Source organism: Vombatus ursinus, unplaced genomic scaffold (assembly GCF_900497805.2).
Source record: "Vombatus ursinus unplaced genomic scaffold, bare-nosed wombat genome assembly UNPS02014167.1, whole genome shotgun sequence".
NCBI classification, from domain to species: domain Eukaryota; kingdom Metazoa; phylum Chordata; class Mammalia; order Diprotodontia; family Vombatidae; genus Vombatus; species Vombatus ursinus.
Window position 1 is genome coordinate 1,725,615 of NW_020953945.1, and position 14,480 is coordinate 1,740,094.

The following is a 14,480-nucleotide window of genomic DNA, read 5'->3' on the forward strand; positions in this document are numbered from 1 at the left end:
TGGTGACAACTTGCCTCCAGCACGTCCATTCACTAGGCAAGGCAACAAGCATTTATTAACTACTTACTGTATGCCAAACGCTTAAAGCGGTAGGCACTGTTCTTGTCCAAGAAGTCCCAAGTGTCATCCAATTTGGATGCAGTCCAGGTGAAGTCCAACAGACAGTGTAGTCGTTTGTCCTCCATTCTCTAAGAGGGCCGTGACGTCATGGAGGTGAAGCCAGGGCCAGCGAGTGAATTGGATTTAAGTGAGGGAGGGCTGTTTATACCGCATCCTTTAAAGCACAACTCCCCCAGGAAGCCCTCTCTGATTGCAGCAATTAGAAAGGCCTTGCCCAGAATTAGGCGAGTAACTTTCATTCTCTGAGACTTTCTTTATTGTAAAATGAGGAGGTTAGACTAAATGATGTCCAAGGTCCCTTCTGCCTAGCACAGTGCCTGGTATACAGTGTGTTCTTAAAGTTCACTGAATGGAACTGAAGAGTTAGGTCGTATTGTGTTTAATGCATTGAGTCTCTTCCCTTCCTGGACTGTGAATTCCTTGAGAACTGGGGGCTCTCTCCTCTAAACTCCCACCTACCCTCGAACCAAACACAAGGCTCTGAATACAGCAGGTGCTTAATTAGGGCTTGTAGGTCAGTTGGATTGAATGTGCTGCCGATCTTTGAGTGGAGAAACAAGGTCACTGTATTTAAGAGGCCTGGGACATTTATAAGGCGGGAAGCAAAGACCTGGGAGTGCTGGTGAGCCGGGACAAAACCAGGAAAATTCAAAGTGGGAGCTGCTTCCTACTCCTTCCCTGGTCCAGTGGTGGGGGTTGGGCTGCGGATGTGAGACTTCCTCCCTAATGCAGACATGACTTATGGGCTGCAGCCTCGGTGCCCCCTCCCCCCACAGCTTAGAGGATGCCCTGCAGGCTCCTCGGCCCAGCAGGGGATGGGATTGATGAGCCGGCTGGGCAGAATCCCCTGGGGACATGGCTGCAGGGGACCCTGGTGGCCCATCGGGTGACTGGCCTAGGCTGTTGCAGCTGTAAGTGGCCCTGGACCTTGCTGTCGGCTGCCGCCCTTTCTTGCTGGCCATGGCCTCTCTGGTGACAATCCTGGCGTTGGGAGGGCTGGGTCAAAGCAGTGCCCCTGCTTTCTGCCACACTGAGGGCAGGATCACAGCCCAGGGGTTAAGGATGGAGCCCAGGGCCTTGGGTCTGACCACTCTTCCCATGAACCTCGGTGCATGAACTGCTGCAAGCAAAAAGATTGACCATTGGGTGGTTGGACACAAAGTGATAGACCTCCCCAACCTGCCCAAGGCTGGTCCTTGTATGATAATAACGACTAACGTTTATAGATCCCTTACCATGTGCCAGGCACTGTGCTAAGTGCTTTACAATTATCATCTCATTTGATCCTCACAACAACCCTGGGGGGGGGGGTGCTATTATTATCCCCATTTTACAGATGAGGAAACTGAGGCAAATGACTTGCCCAGGGTCACACAGCTAGTAAGTGTCTGAGGTTGCATTTGAGCTCGGGTCTTCCTGACTTCGGCTCAGCGCCCTGTGGCTCCACCTAGCTGTCTGTAACAGACATCTAGGCCGTTGCTACCTTCATTTTGGGTGAGTAAGGGTAATGATGGAAAGAGATCTGGAGTCTGAGGATCTGGGTTCAGATCCTAGCTTTACCACTTGCTTGAGACATGGAATGTCGCTTCCCTCTCCTGGCCTCAGTCTCCTCAGGTGTAAGATGAAGGGATTGGACGAGAGTCCTCTAAGGTCCCTTCCAAAGAGACTCGAAGGAGGGCGCCTGAGGGAACGACTGAGGGCCAAAAGGGTCATGACAGTGATAGCAGTAGATGACATCAACATGGCACTGTATACAGTACTTTACCTACATCATGCTTCTCACAACTATTATTATCCCCATTTTACGCATGAGGCAACTGAGGCTCAGAACATTTAAATGATTTGTCCAACTAGTAAATGAAGGAGTCAGGATCTGAACACAAGTCTTCTTGACTCCTATTTCCACTATACGATCTTGTTCTCTTATAACCAGAATTCCCGGCCAGAGTCAAGCCAAAGACTTGACTTGTAAAGAAATCTTAGCAGCCTAGGCCAATTAGAGATAGGGAGTCTAATGTGGTGATTGAGGGGTAGATGTAAAGTCTGGAAGACCTGAGTTCAAATCCTTCCTCAGATACGTCCTGACTCTGTGACTCTGGGTAAATTACTTAAACTGCTCGGTGCCTCAGTTTCCTCATCTGTTAAATGGGGATAATGATAGTGCTAGTATCACCAATGAGTAGGATCCAACGAGGGCAGTAATACTGAAGATTGACAAACGTCCCAAATCTTAACAGTGACGTTCCAGAGCAACATCCTGAAAACACAACTGAGGGACCCAGCTAGCCAGGAGGACAAGCAGGACCAGGATTCACCTAGGGGAGCTTGGCATTTTTAGCACAGTGACGCTACTCTGGCCTCGCGCCTCTCAAACACAGCCGGTTGCCAAGTGGGAGCTCAATCAGCCAGTTAACAAGGTTTCATGAGTGCCTACTATGCGCCAGGCATTGTGTTAAGTCTGGGGACACGAGAATGAAAAAGATCCCCATTTGCAATGTCCCATGGCTCCTGCCTCAGCCCTCCAGGATGGAATATACCATGCTCTGATTGTTTGGTTTTTTCACAGCCTGGCTCCTTCCCGCCTTCTCAGCCTTCTCACACCTCACTCCCCTCCACCCGCTCTCCGAGTCAATGACCCCGGACCTCCTTGGGGTTCCTTGCACACAACACCATCTTCCCACAGTGCCTTTGTCCAGGCAATTCCTCTGCCTGGAACAAGGGTCTTAGGGGCAGAACAATAGTGCGCTGGTGAAATGTTTAACAACCAGCTTGGTGGGAGAGGAGGGAGAGCCGTAGGCAGGGCACACTTTTAAATTTAATCTGAATTTTTGATCGTTTTCTCTATCACTTTCTTAAGGCTGAACAAAAAAAACAACAATTTAAGCCCTGATTTGTAGCATATGCTGAATTCTGAGGTGTCAGTGTTCCCGATGAAAATTTAATAACCGACTCTGAGATGAGCAGACTCCAGCCCAAGCTTGGGGCAGATCTTGAGAATTTTCACTTTCATTCCCTTCATTCCTTCAGGTGTCTAGACTCATCTCCTGTCCCCCAGGCACTGTCTTCTCAAACAACTCATGGAACACAAAATATTTTGTTGTGGGAGGAAAAAAAAAACAAACAACCTACCAAGGACAGAAGGAAAACTGGTCATCTCCTTCACCCAAAGTGAAAACTCTTGGCTAACACTAAGCGCAAACTCCCGGGAACCTGGAGTCTAAATTTAGAGTTTCCTTTAAGTGACACCAGGTCACTTTTGTCGTTAGTTAAGCAGCTGTTTCAGAGAAACTTTGTTTTTGTCAAATAAGCTGCCTTTTTTTTTCTGTGCAATTAATGAGATCCTGTTTTGTTTCCCCTGGGGATGAAGAACAATTGTGGTCCCCAAACAAGCCAGTGCCCTTCTGAGGGGGGTGAGGGGTGGAGGGAGGATGAGGCGAGAAGGGGAGGCAGCTGAGACCTTGGATAGCGGCTGAGTCTGGCAAAGTGTGCCCTGAGGAATGAGTGAGAGCAGAGCCGTACCTGGTACGTGGCAGAAGGGGCAAACGGAGCTTGGTCCCAGGGCGCTGTTGCGGGGATACTGGAAGGGTGTACGCGTGCCCTCTCTGTTGTACTCTATACCTTGCCAAGAGCCCATCCCTAGGATCATGCTTCCACAACCCACATGGTGGGCAAAGGTGGTCTATCTGCCCCCTCCCAGGGTTACTCCTCCAACAGCTTACGGCTAGCTTAGCTCTCCTTCACTCTCCTACCGCCAAGAAGGGCATTGACTTACAGCTCTCTAGAACACATCTATAGCTTAGCTAAGTTGTTCAGCATCAAGACCCCTTCCTCTGATCATTCTCAAGAGGAAGACAGTTGGTTTACTTTCTCCAGCTCATCTCCTTCCCACTAAACACTCGGCACACAAAAACCAATCCCCAATAACCCAGCAGTAAACAGAACTTGGAAGGTATACAGATTAGAGTAAACCAAAGAATACCCAAGAGTAGATGAGTTCCTACAAGATAAAATCTCAGCTCCCAAGGAAAGAACTATCTCACCAGGAGGAGTCAGTCCCTTGGGGACCAGCTTCCCCACAAGTTGGCAGCTCCACAGAGCTCTCCTAGCTGCCCATCTAAAGTCCACATGTTCCTCTCCTGCCCACCACCCTGGACTCCTCTTGGGAAGCATCATCCTCTGGACAGACGTCTCTCAGCCACTCAGAAGTCACATCTCAACTCGGATTTTTACACACAAAAGAGAGCAGAAGAGGGGCAGCTAGGTGGCGCAGTGGATAGAGCACTGGCCTTGGAGTCAGGAGGACCTGAGTTCAAATCTGCCTCAGACACTTGACACTAGCTGTGTGACCTTGAGCAAGTCACTTAACCCCAATTGCCTTGCCAAAAAGAGAGCAGAAGGAAGTTAGTGTGGGACTCAGATAAGCAGGGAAGTCTCGTTCCTTATGTGTTCAATTTTACATGCAACTTTTATTTTTAAACTGAAGCCCACAGTTTCTTGCACAATTTTCTGTTCTTTGAATATATATTTTTTTAAATTCCCATTTTACAGTTGAGGGAACTGAGGCTCAGAGAGGAATGGTGTCTCTCCTGATGTCACACAGCTCATCAGTAGCAGAGCCAACATTTGAACCCAGCTCTCTTAATTCAAAATCCAAAGTGAAGAAGTACTTCATTGCGTCCCATGCTGTTCAGACCTCCAGGAAGCCCTGGCTGGCAGCTTGAGAAATTTTATAGACACAATTCGGTATTTACACCACCCTGGAGGAAACTCAGGAAGCTGCTCTCTAGGGCTGCTGGGTCCACAGAAACTCGAGCGTCTGGAGCAGATTTTATGAGATGGGAAGATTTTATGAATTTCCTTAATAACAGCCTAATAACAATTTCTTGCATTTCTATAGCCTTTCACCCTTTTTGAGGGAAGTTCATAACCTTTACCTCTATCATTCTAAACAGCAAGTCCCTGAGAAAGTCAGGGAAGATGTCATTGCCATCCCCGAGTTTTAGAGGCCCCAAATGCTGAACTGTAACTAGGGTTGGGCAAACTAGGATTTGTCAGTGAAAAACAATGAAGCTCAGTGCCTACTTAGCAAGAATGAGCAGTTCAAAATAGGAAGCTGACAGATGACTCTTTTCCTTCCTCCCTAGCTTGGCTCTGCCTGGCTTCACCCTGTCCCCAAGCATCACCACTCGGTCTCTCTATTTCCCCTCTACAGAGCAGGATCCTGGGGTTTTCCTCATCCTCCAACTAAATTGGTCCTAAAAAGCAAATTTGCTGACGTGTTTTTGTGTTGCTTGGTCCAGACTCAAACACAGCTCTGAGAAGGATGCATAGCCAGCCAGTAGAATGAAAGCTTCTAGAGGGCAGGCAATGGTTCACTTCTGTCTTTATATCCTTTCACAGTTGTCGTGAGGTTCGAATAAGATCATGTCTGTGAAACACTTTGCAAACCTTAAACCAATCAAAATCCTGCACAATCTTCACCTCTCCATCTTTATATTCTCCTTACACCCTACAAACCTCACTTCTCACCATGTATTCTTCAGCACAGCGACACTGGCCTCTTGGCTGTTCCATGAACAAGACACTCAATCTTTCAGCTCTGGGCATGTTCTCTGGCTGTCTCCATGCCTGGAATGCTTGCCCTCCTCATTGTTGCCTACTGGTTTCCCCGGCTTCCATAAAGTCCCATCTAACATCCCACCTTCTACAGAAGCCTTTCCCAACCCCTCTTAATTCTGTTGATAGTTCCCTCTGTTGATTATTTCTTATATATCCTGTATATAGTTTGTTTGTATATATTTATTTTCATGTTGTTCCCCCTCCCCCCCTGCTTGAGGACAGGAACTGTCTTTTGCCTCTTTTTGTATCCCCAGAACTTTGCACAGTGCCTGGCACATAGGAGGTGCTTGATAAATGCTTATTGACCAATGAAAATAAAAAGTAAAAAGTGAAAAAATAGAAGAAAATGTAAAGTACCTCATAGCAAAAACAACTGGCCTGGAAAATGGTTTAAAGAGAGATAACTTAAGAATAATTGGACTACTTGGAATCTATGAAGTTTAAAAAAGATCCCAGACATATTTCAAGAAATCATAAAAGAAAACTGCCCAAATCTCTTAGGACCAGAGGGTAGAATGGAAGTAGAAAGAATCTACCAGTTACCTCTTGAAAGAAAAAAAACAAAATGAAAACTTTGAGTAACAGTATAGCCAAAATGTAGAGTTTCCAGATCAAAGGAAAAAATACTACAAGCAACTTAAAAAGAGTTCAAGTTCTGAGGAGCCACAATTAGGATCACACAAGATGTAGCAGCCACTACTCTAAAGGAGCAGAGGTATTGGAATATGATATGGAAGACAACAACAGATATGGGCTTACAGCCAAGAATAATTTACCCAGCAAAACTGAGCATAATGTTGCAAGGGCAAAAATGGATCTTCAACGAAATAGAGGACTTCCTAGAATTCCTGATTAAAAGACCAGAGCTGAATAGAAACTTTGAAATGGAACATAGGAGTCAAAAGAAAAACAACAAAAAAGTAAATATGAACAAACAACCATAAGAGACTAAACAAAGATAAACTATTTATATTCTAATATGGAGAGATGATGCATGTGTCCCTTTAGAACACTATTGTCATCAGGGATATTAGAGAGAATTTAATTAATCAAAGCCTGGGGGTGGTCTTGTTATATCTTGATGATCTTAAAAGAAGAATGAAAAGGTAGGGAAAGAGGAATACGAGAAAATGATTTCACATAATTAGTGTGTGTGAGTAGAAGTCTATACAACCAAGAAGGAAGGACTGGGGGCAGCAGCTGATACTTCAATCTCATTCTTATCTGAAATGGTCAAAGGAAGGAAGAACACACACACACACACACACACACACACACGCACGCAGAGAGAACTGGGCACAGAAATACATATCATTTAACAAGGAAAGAGGAGAAAAGGGGAAGTAGGGGGAAGGGGGAATTAGAAGGAGGGAAGATTAAGGAAGTGATTATCAGTCCTAAGCAAAACAACTCTAACTGAAGATATACAAACTTATGTATAGCTCTCAAAGAACTGAAAACTAATGGGCTGCCCATCTGGGTAATGATTGAGCAAATTATGGTATATAAATATGGTGGAATACTATTGTGCTATAAGAAATGATGAAGGAGATGGTTTCAGAGAAACCTAGGGAGACTTGTATGAACTGATATGAAGTAAAATAAGCAGAACCAGGAGAACAGTTTTTACAGCACAGTAACATCATATTTTCAAAAGAAACAGCTTTGAAAGATTTAGGAATTCTGATCAGTGCAATGATCAGCCGTGACTCCAGAAGTCTTATAATGAAACATGCTGCCCACCCCCTAATAGAGAGGTGAGAGAGTCAGAGAGCAGACTGAGATATTTTCTGGAAATGGCTAATGCTGGAATTTGTTTTGCTGAACTATATATGTATATTCCAAGGGTTTTGTCTTTCTCGACTGGTGTGGGAAGGGGGGAGGGCAAGTGAGAGGAAAAGAAGGCTGACTTTTGTTGAATGAAATGTAGAGAAAATAAAATTTAATTCATTTTTTATAAAAAGAGTAGACACATCACACCTATCAGATTGGCATATATGACAAAACAGGAAAATGACAAATGCTTGAGAAGATGTGGGGAAATTGTGTTGGAAATGTGGTTGGGAACGTTGCTTCTGCGTATCACTCATTGGGGTGATGAGTAGCTGCTGGGGTATTGGCAGCTGTAAGCTGTTGAGAAGGAAATGTGGTGAATGGGAGATTGTTGGAAGAAAAAAGAAAGAAAGAGGGTAGATTAGAGTAGAGAGAGACTTGAAGCAAAAGAACCAATGAAAAGTCTCTTGCAATGGTCCAGGCAAGAGGTGATCAGGATTTGAGCTATGGTAGCAATTATGTTAGTGGAGAGAGAGGAATAGTTATGAAAAATGTGTGGAGACAGAAACAGGTTTTGTGAGTTGATGGGATGTGAGGGATGAGTGAGAATGAGTCAAGAATGCCACCAAGTTGATGACACGAACCCAGGTTACAAGCCTGGGTGAGTGGACTACGTGCTTGACTATAATAGAAAAGTTCAGAAGATGGGAGAGTTTGGGGAGAGAAGGAAGATAATGAGCTCTGCTTTGGATATGTCAGTTTAAGATGTCTGGGGGGATATGTGATTCTATTTCGATGGTGGCCAATTTGTAATTCAAGATTAGAACTCAGGACTGGGGCTGGAAATATAGATCTGGGAATCTGTGTGTAGAGGGTGACTGTTGAAGCCAGGAGAGCCGGTGGGGTGATCAAGTGAGATAGTATAGAGGGAGAAGAGAAGACGGCCCAAGTCAGAGCCTCGGAAGGAACCATATCAAGGTAGATACGGTAGCAAAGTGGGCTGAAAAGGAGCTGTCAGGCAGGGAGGAGGAGAACCGTGAGAGAAGAGTATCATGAAAAGTCAAAGAGGAGAGCGTATCCAACAAGAGATGGTGATCAACAGTGCCAAAGGCTACAGGGAGGTCAGTAAAGATGAGACCGTTGGGTTTTCCAGTTTAGAAGTCATCAATCACTTTGGGGAGAACTGTTTCAGGAGAATGATGGGGTTGGAAGCCAGACTCTAGAGAGTTAAGAAGAGAGTGAAAGGAAAGGAGGTAGAGGTGCCTTCTCCAGGAGTTTGGTTGAGAAGGAGAGGAGATTTAGAGGATACAACGCTGAGGAGATGGTCAGACCAAGTGAGGGGTCTTTGTTTTGTTTTGTGTTTTAAAGAATGGGAGCCTTGGAGCCAGGAGGACCTGAGTTCAAATCCAGCCTCAGTCACATAATACTTCCTAGCTGTGTGACTCTGGGCAAGTCACTTAACCTCAATTGCCTCAAAAAAAAAAAAGAATGGAGGAGACCTGGGGTTGCTGTAGGAGCCTGTAGATAGGGAGAGGTTTGGCATTAGAGAAAGAATGGATGGTTGACAGGACAATCTGCTGGAGAAGACGGGATGGAGTGAGGTTGAATTGAATAGGGTGAAGAGAAGGGTCACCTCATTGTCAGAGACTGGAGTAAAGGAGGAAGTGATTGGGGCGGAGAGTGTGATGTCAAGAGGTTGAGATATGTGAAGGAAGGGAGAGGAGGGAGTTCTCAGCAAATAAAGTGTAAGGAGAGGTCCTCATTTGAGAGTATAGGGAAAGGAAGGAGGGAGGAAGAAGAGAAAGAGGGAAGGAAAGAGGGAAAGGAGGGAAGGAGAGAAGGAAGGAAGGCAGGAATAAGCATTTATTCCCTACTATGTGCTGGGGCCCATGATGAGTGTTTTGTGAATATTATCTCATTTGATGCTCACAACCCTGGCAAGTGGATGCTGGTATGATCCCCATTTTACAGTTGAGGAAACTGAGGCAAATAGCAGTGAAGTGACTTGCCCAAGGCCATCTAGGTAGCATGTGGTGGCAGTGGGATTTGCCCCCCCATTCTCTAATTCCAGGACCTCTGTCTTTGACCAGAGCTGTGCTTGAGGGAGCCCATGGTGGCAGTGCTGACCAGAAAGAGGGCGAGGGGGGAAAGGAGAGGGGAGACAGTAGGCAGAGGTGAGTGAAAATGGCATTGCACGAGGGCGGGTGAGAGGTCGACGAGGGTCTCTACTAGGAAAGAGGGGCTGCCAGGGATGCTGCAGACTACCCCTAACCGCGTGGACTGCTGGGCATGAAATCGGCAGGGACCACCCAGGGAGAGGGGAAGGCAGGTGGGGCCCAAGGGCTCCTTTCTGATTCTGCTGCTTTGTCTAGGACGGGCACTGGGGCTCCTGCACTGGTACAAAGAGCCAACCACCCCCCACTCCCGACTTTTCCAGGACTATGCCTGCCTCCTTCCCCCTCCTCCTGGAAGGCAGCTTTGGGAAGAGAAGAGCACTGAATGTTGTGTCCAAAGACCTGGGTCCAGTGCCTGTCTCCAATTGAGCAGGTCTCCTGACCGCTCTGGGTGTCAGTTTCCTCTTCTGTAAAATGAGAGGGCTTGTCCCCCCGGGCCTTTCCCCACTGCCCCCAGCAGGCTTTCTCTCTGAGCCCATAGCCTCCCAGGCTTCCAGCCCTGACTGATGGTCACCTTTGCCCACACTAGCACAAAAAGGCCCCTCCTTCCAAGGACCAAAGAGTCCTCTTTCAAGAGCCATCCAAGGCATTGTGGAGAAGAATGACCGGAAATCCCTTGCCTCTCGCCTGGGAATCTCGTCCTCCCCTGCCAGGAAGTGCTGCCTTAGCATTGTGGCCCCAGACGGCCAGCCCAGGGCTGGTGATGTCACCCCACGAGGCCGCTCAGCCTGGCTCCCAAGGCTGGGTAGACCCTGCCATGCCTTGAGAGGGTGGAAGGGAAGGGGGTGGGCACTACTCCTCATTTTCCCCGGCTTTTGTTCCCCTGTGACCTTCTATTCACCATTTGAAAATCTGAGTTCAAATCCAGCCTCAGATACTTACTAGACCCTGGGCAAATCAGTTGACCCCTATTTGCCTCAGTTTCTCATCTGTAAAATGAGGACACACTGGAGTAGGAAATGGCAAATCACTCCAGTATCTCTCCAAGAAAACCCCATGGACAAACACATGACTACAACCTGTTTCAGGGGATTGGGGGCTAATAGAAATTGTGGCCAACGGACAGAGTTGTGGCTCTTGGGGTGGGGGTGAGGGACAATGTGAAGTGGTGGCATCAGGAAGACCTGAGTTCAAGTTCTGCCTCCAGACACTTCCTAGCAGAGTCACTGGGCAAGTCAGTCTCTTTTGTGGGCCTCAGTTTCCTTTCCTGTGAAATAGGGATAATCATTTTTGCATGACCTCCTTAAGCCACAGAGTTAAGTCTTCCCTGAGTGCCTGCTATATGCCCCACGGATCAGCTATCCCGTAAGGAACAAATGGATGACAAAGCATTTATTTTAAGTACCTACTAAGTGCAAAGCAATGGGCCAAGCCCTGGGGACACAAAAAATCCTTAAGGAGCTTACATTCTACTAGAGATGGGACACTTTTCAGGAAGGCACTCTGATATCAGGTAGTCCCTTAGGGTCAGCGACAAGGCTGACGGTCAGGCTTCTCTGTTGATGTCATTTCCACTGAGAGAATCACCGCCATTTCTGATGTTGAACCATTTGATGGTGCTGAGGACCTGGGTCTTGAAAGCTCTCTTTGGCGGGTCTACAGGGGCTGTGGCTGCTGAGCGGGGGAGGGTCATTTCTCTGGAGGATGGCTGCAGAGGGCTGGGCTGGAGGCAGTACTGGAAGGCTGGGGGGTTAATTCCCCAGGACTCAGGGTGCAGGCTCCCAGGACTGATACATCGGGGTCTGGGGGAGATGGCAGGTGAGGTGGTGGCAGTGCTTTGACTCCCTGGCACAGGCCTCCTCCTGTCTCTCCACCAGAGTGCCTACGTGGGCTTATCTTCCCTGAAGGTGACATTTGGTGGGCATGGCTGGCCCCTTCTGCACCAGAATTGCTCCCCTGGATAATGGCTACAGGGCTGGAAAAAGGGGACCCCTGAAGATTGCTGCCGCTAATCTAATCCAATCCCATAGACGTTTATTAAGCAACTACTGTGTGCTAGCACTGTGCGAAGTGCTAGGGATACAATTAATAATGAATACAACTCATGCTAGGAGAGGAGGCAAAGTCTCTGTCCTCGGGTCCTCACTATCTCCCTGGGGAAATAAATCAAGTCTAGTAAACAAGCATTTACTAAGGGCCTACTGTGTGCTCTGCTAAGCCCTGAACACAAGCCACAGGCTGGAAGTGCTCAGCAATGAGTGAGCACTTAAATACTTTTTCATTCATCCAACGAATCAATCATTCATTGGTTTACTCACGAGCAGCCCTGCTAGGGAAGAACGGCAGACAGCGGGGCTGAGCTGCACAGATTCTCCTTTTGGGAAGAGTGAGGTCAGCCATCACTGGCAGACATTAGAATGTGGTGCAGTGGATAGAGCACAGGGCCTGGAGTCAGGAAGACGTGAGTTCAAATCCATCCTAGGACAATTACCAGCTATGTGACCCTGGGCAAGGTAGTTAACCCCTGTTTGCCTCAGTTCCTCTCTGTCATCCATCCCCCTGCCCACTTTCTTCGTTGATCTGCATGTGAGCAGGTGTGGTCCTGGATGGTGGAACTCAGATGGGTAGGGATGAGATTGGGAGCATGACTGTCCTGGTGTGGGACTGAGCCGGACTGAAGGGGTAGGTCAGTGAAACGAGAAGCCAGAGAATATGAGGGAACATCAATATGTATATTGAAGACACTGTCTGAACATCAATAAGCATTAATTAAGCACCTACTATGTGCCAGGCACTGTGCTAAGCTCTGGAGAAACAAAGAAAGGCAAAGCCTAGTACTTGCCCTTAGGGAGCTCACAGTCTAATGCCGCAGACAACATGCAGACAACTACAAATTATGTGTATATATATGTATAGATGTGTGTGTGAATATATGTATATATATATATATATATATACACACACATACAAATATATACACATGTATGTGGAAATAGTAAACCACTCTTGGATCTTTGCCAAGAAAACCCCAAATGGGGTCATGAAGTTGGACATGACTGAAAAATGACTCAGCAATAACCACAAAACGTGTGTGTGTGTGTGTGTGTGTGTGTGTGTGTGTGTGTGTGTGTATGCAAAGAGATAGGAGGAGTATGAGACAGACAGTTCTCTGCCTTCTGTAGAGGGCAGACTCTTAACAACAAGGAAAGCAGAGAGGGACAGAGCCAGGAAAGAGTAGAGTGGCCATAGCTGGGGATGAGGGATGGGGAGGGTGGTGGGAATGGGGAGGAGAAGTTCAGTCCAGGCTGCCTGCGGCTCTGAATCACCTCGATCCCCTGGGGAGCCCATAGAGGGTCACACCCTTCCCCGTTGCCAAGGTAATGTTAACTTGATTATTATTTCCTGAGTGAAAAGTGGAAAGGGGGTGGTGGGGTGCAGTAGGTGCCGCTGGGGCTCAGCCGGGGGCATGGCAGGTTATAGAGGGGCCACCCAGGGTTGGATTGAGTCGTCTTTCAATCGGGAAAGCGCAGGCCCCAGTTGCGTTGACACTCACATCCTGAAGAAGCAGGGGCAAAATGTCTGGAGGACCTTATGGTGAGCGGTGGGGGGTAAAATGCCTGAACTAGTCAGGTCTGGATCTCCTGGATCCTTAGATGCTCACTGTCCTCAAGTGTGAAATATGGGAAATGATCCCGGCATTAACCAAACAACAAGCGTGTATTAAGCACCCAAACTGCATGCCAGGTTCTTTGTTAAGCAACGTACAAACTCACCAGCACAGGGTTGCTATAAAGGTCAAACAAGAAAAAAAAAAAATTATCTGAAACCATCGGCAAGTTGAACCGGCATTTTCTTTCGTAGAGAGAGGCAGGGGGGAGTGATGCCTGGAGAGCTGGCCTTGAAGCCAGGCAGTGGCCATCTTGTCTGTGTGACCCTGATCTAGTCACTAACCTCAGAGCTCACCTAGATTGTAAGGTGCGGACCTGCCCAGTAGAGGGCGTTTCCCTGTCTTCTTGGTCATCTCTGCAAATACAGGTCCAATTCCTATCACCGTATTATGGTATATGGAGAGACAGAATGAAATGGTGGAGAGAGTTGGCCCCATGACTCCGACTGGTTGTGTGACAGTGGATAGTTAACCCCTAACTAGGGGTAGTCCTAGGGTTTCTAGGACTGTCAGCAGCAGATTTAAATTGGTAAAGCGAGTTGGAGTGTCCTATACCTATGCCAGTCCGGTCCCAGACGCGCGCAGTGTGTGTGTGTGTGTGTGTGTGTGTGTGTGTGTGTGTGTGTGCGTGCGTGTGTGTGCGTGTGTGTGTGCGTGTGTGTGCGTGTGTGTGTGTGTGTGTAGCTCTCTGTAGTGAGCCCCAGGTGCGTGCGCCGTTATCTGCGCTCCGAAGGCGGATGGAGCGGGGAGGGAAACGTGGGGAGCAGAGTGTGCCCCCCTCACCCCCGATCCAGAGGGCTCGACGGCGTCTTGTGTCCCGGACGCTTGTAGATCGGACTGCGTGGCAGGCGACAGGAGGGGGATGAAGGTGTCTTTGTCCGAGGCAAGGAGGAAACTTGATCAGAGCGGCTCCAGTCCGAGCCGTCTAAGGAACTCGAGGTGGCCGGAGGGGAGCGATTCTAGCTTCAGGGCGCTGTGCCCCGGACCCTCGTCTTTATAATGGATAGACTTGCCCCTCCCAGCGCTAAATCTCGGCTCCTGAGAGTAGGAAACCGGAACGAGAGAGGCTAGGTTCGAGGGGGCGAGTCGTCTGGCCAACCCAGGGCCGGGGGTGAGCCTAGGCAGTGCCGAGACCCCCTCCCCCACCGCCGTCCACCCTCCCCCACCGCCGTCCACCCTCCCCCACC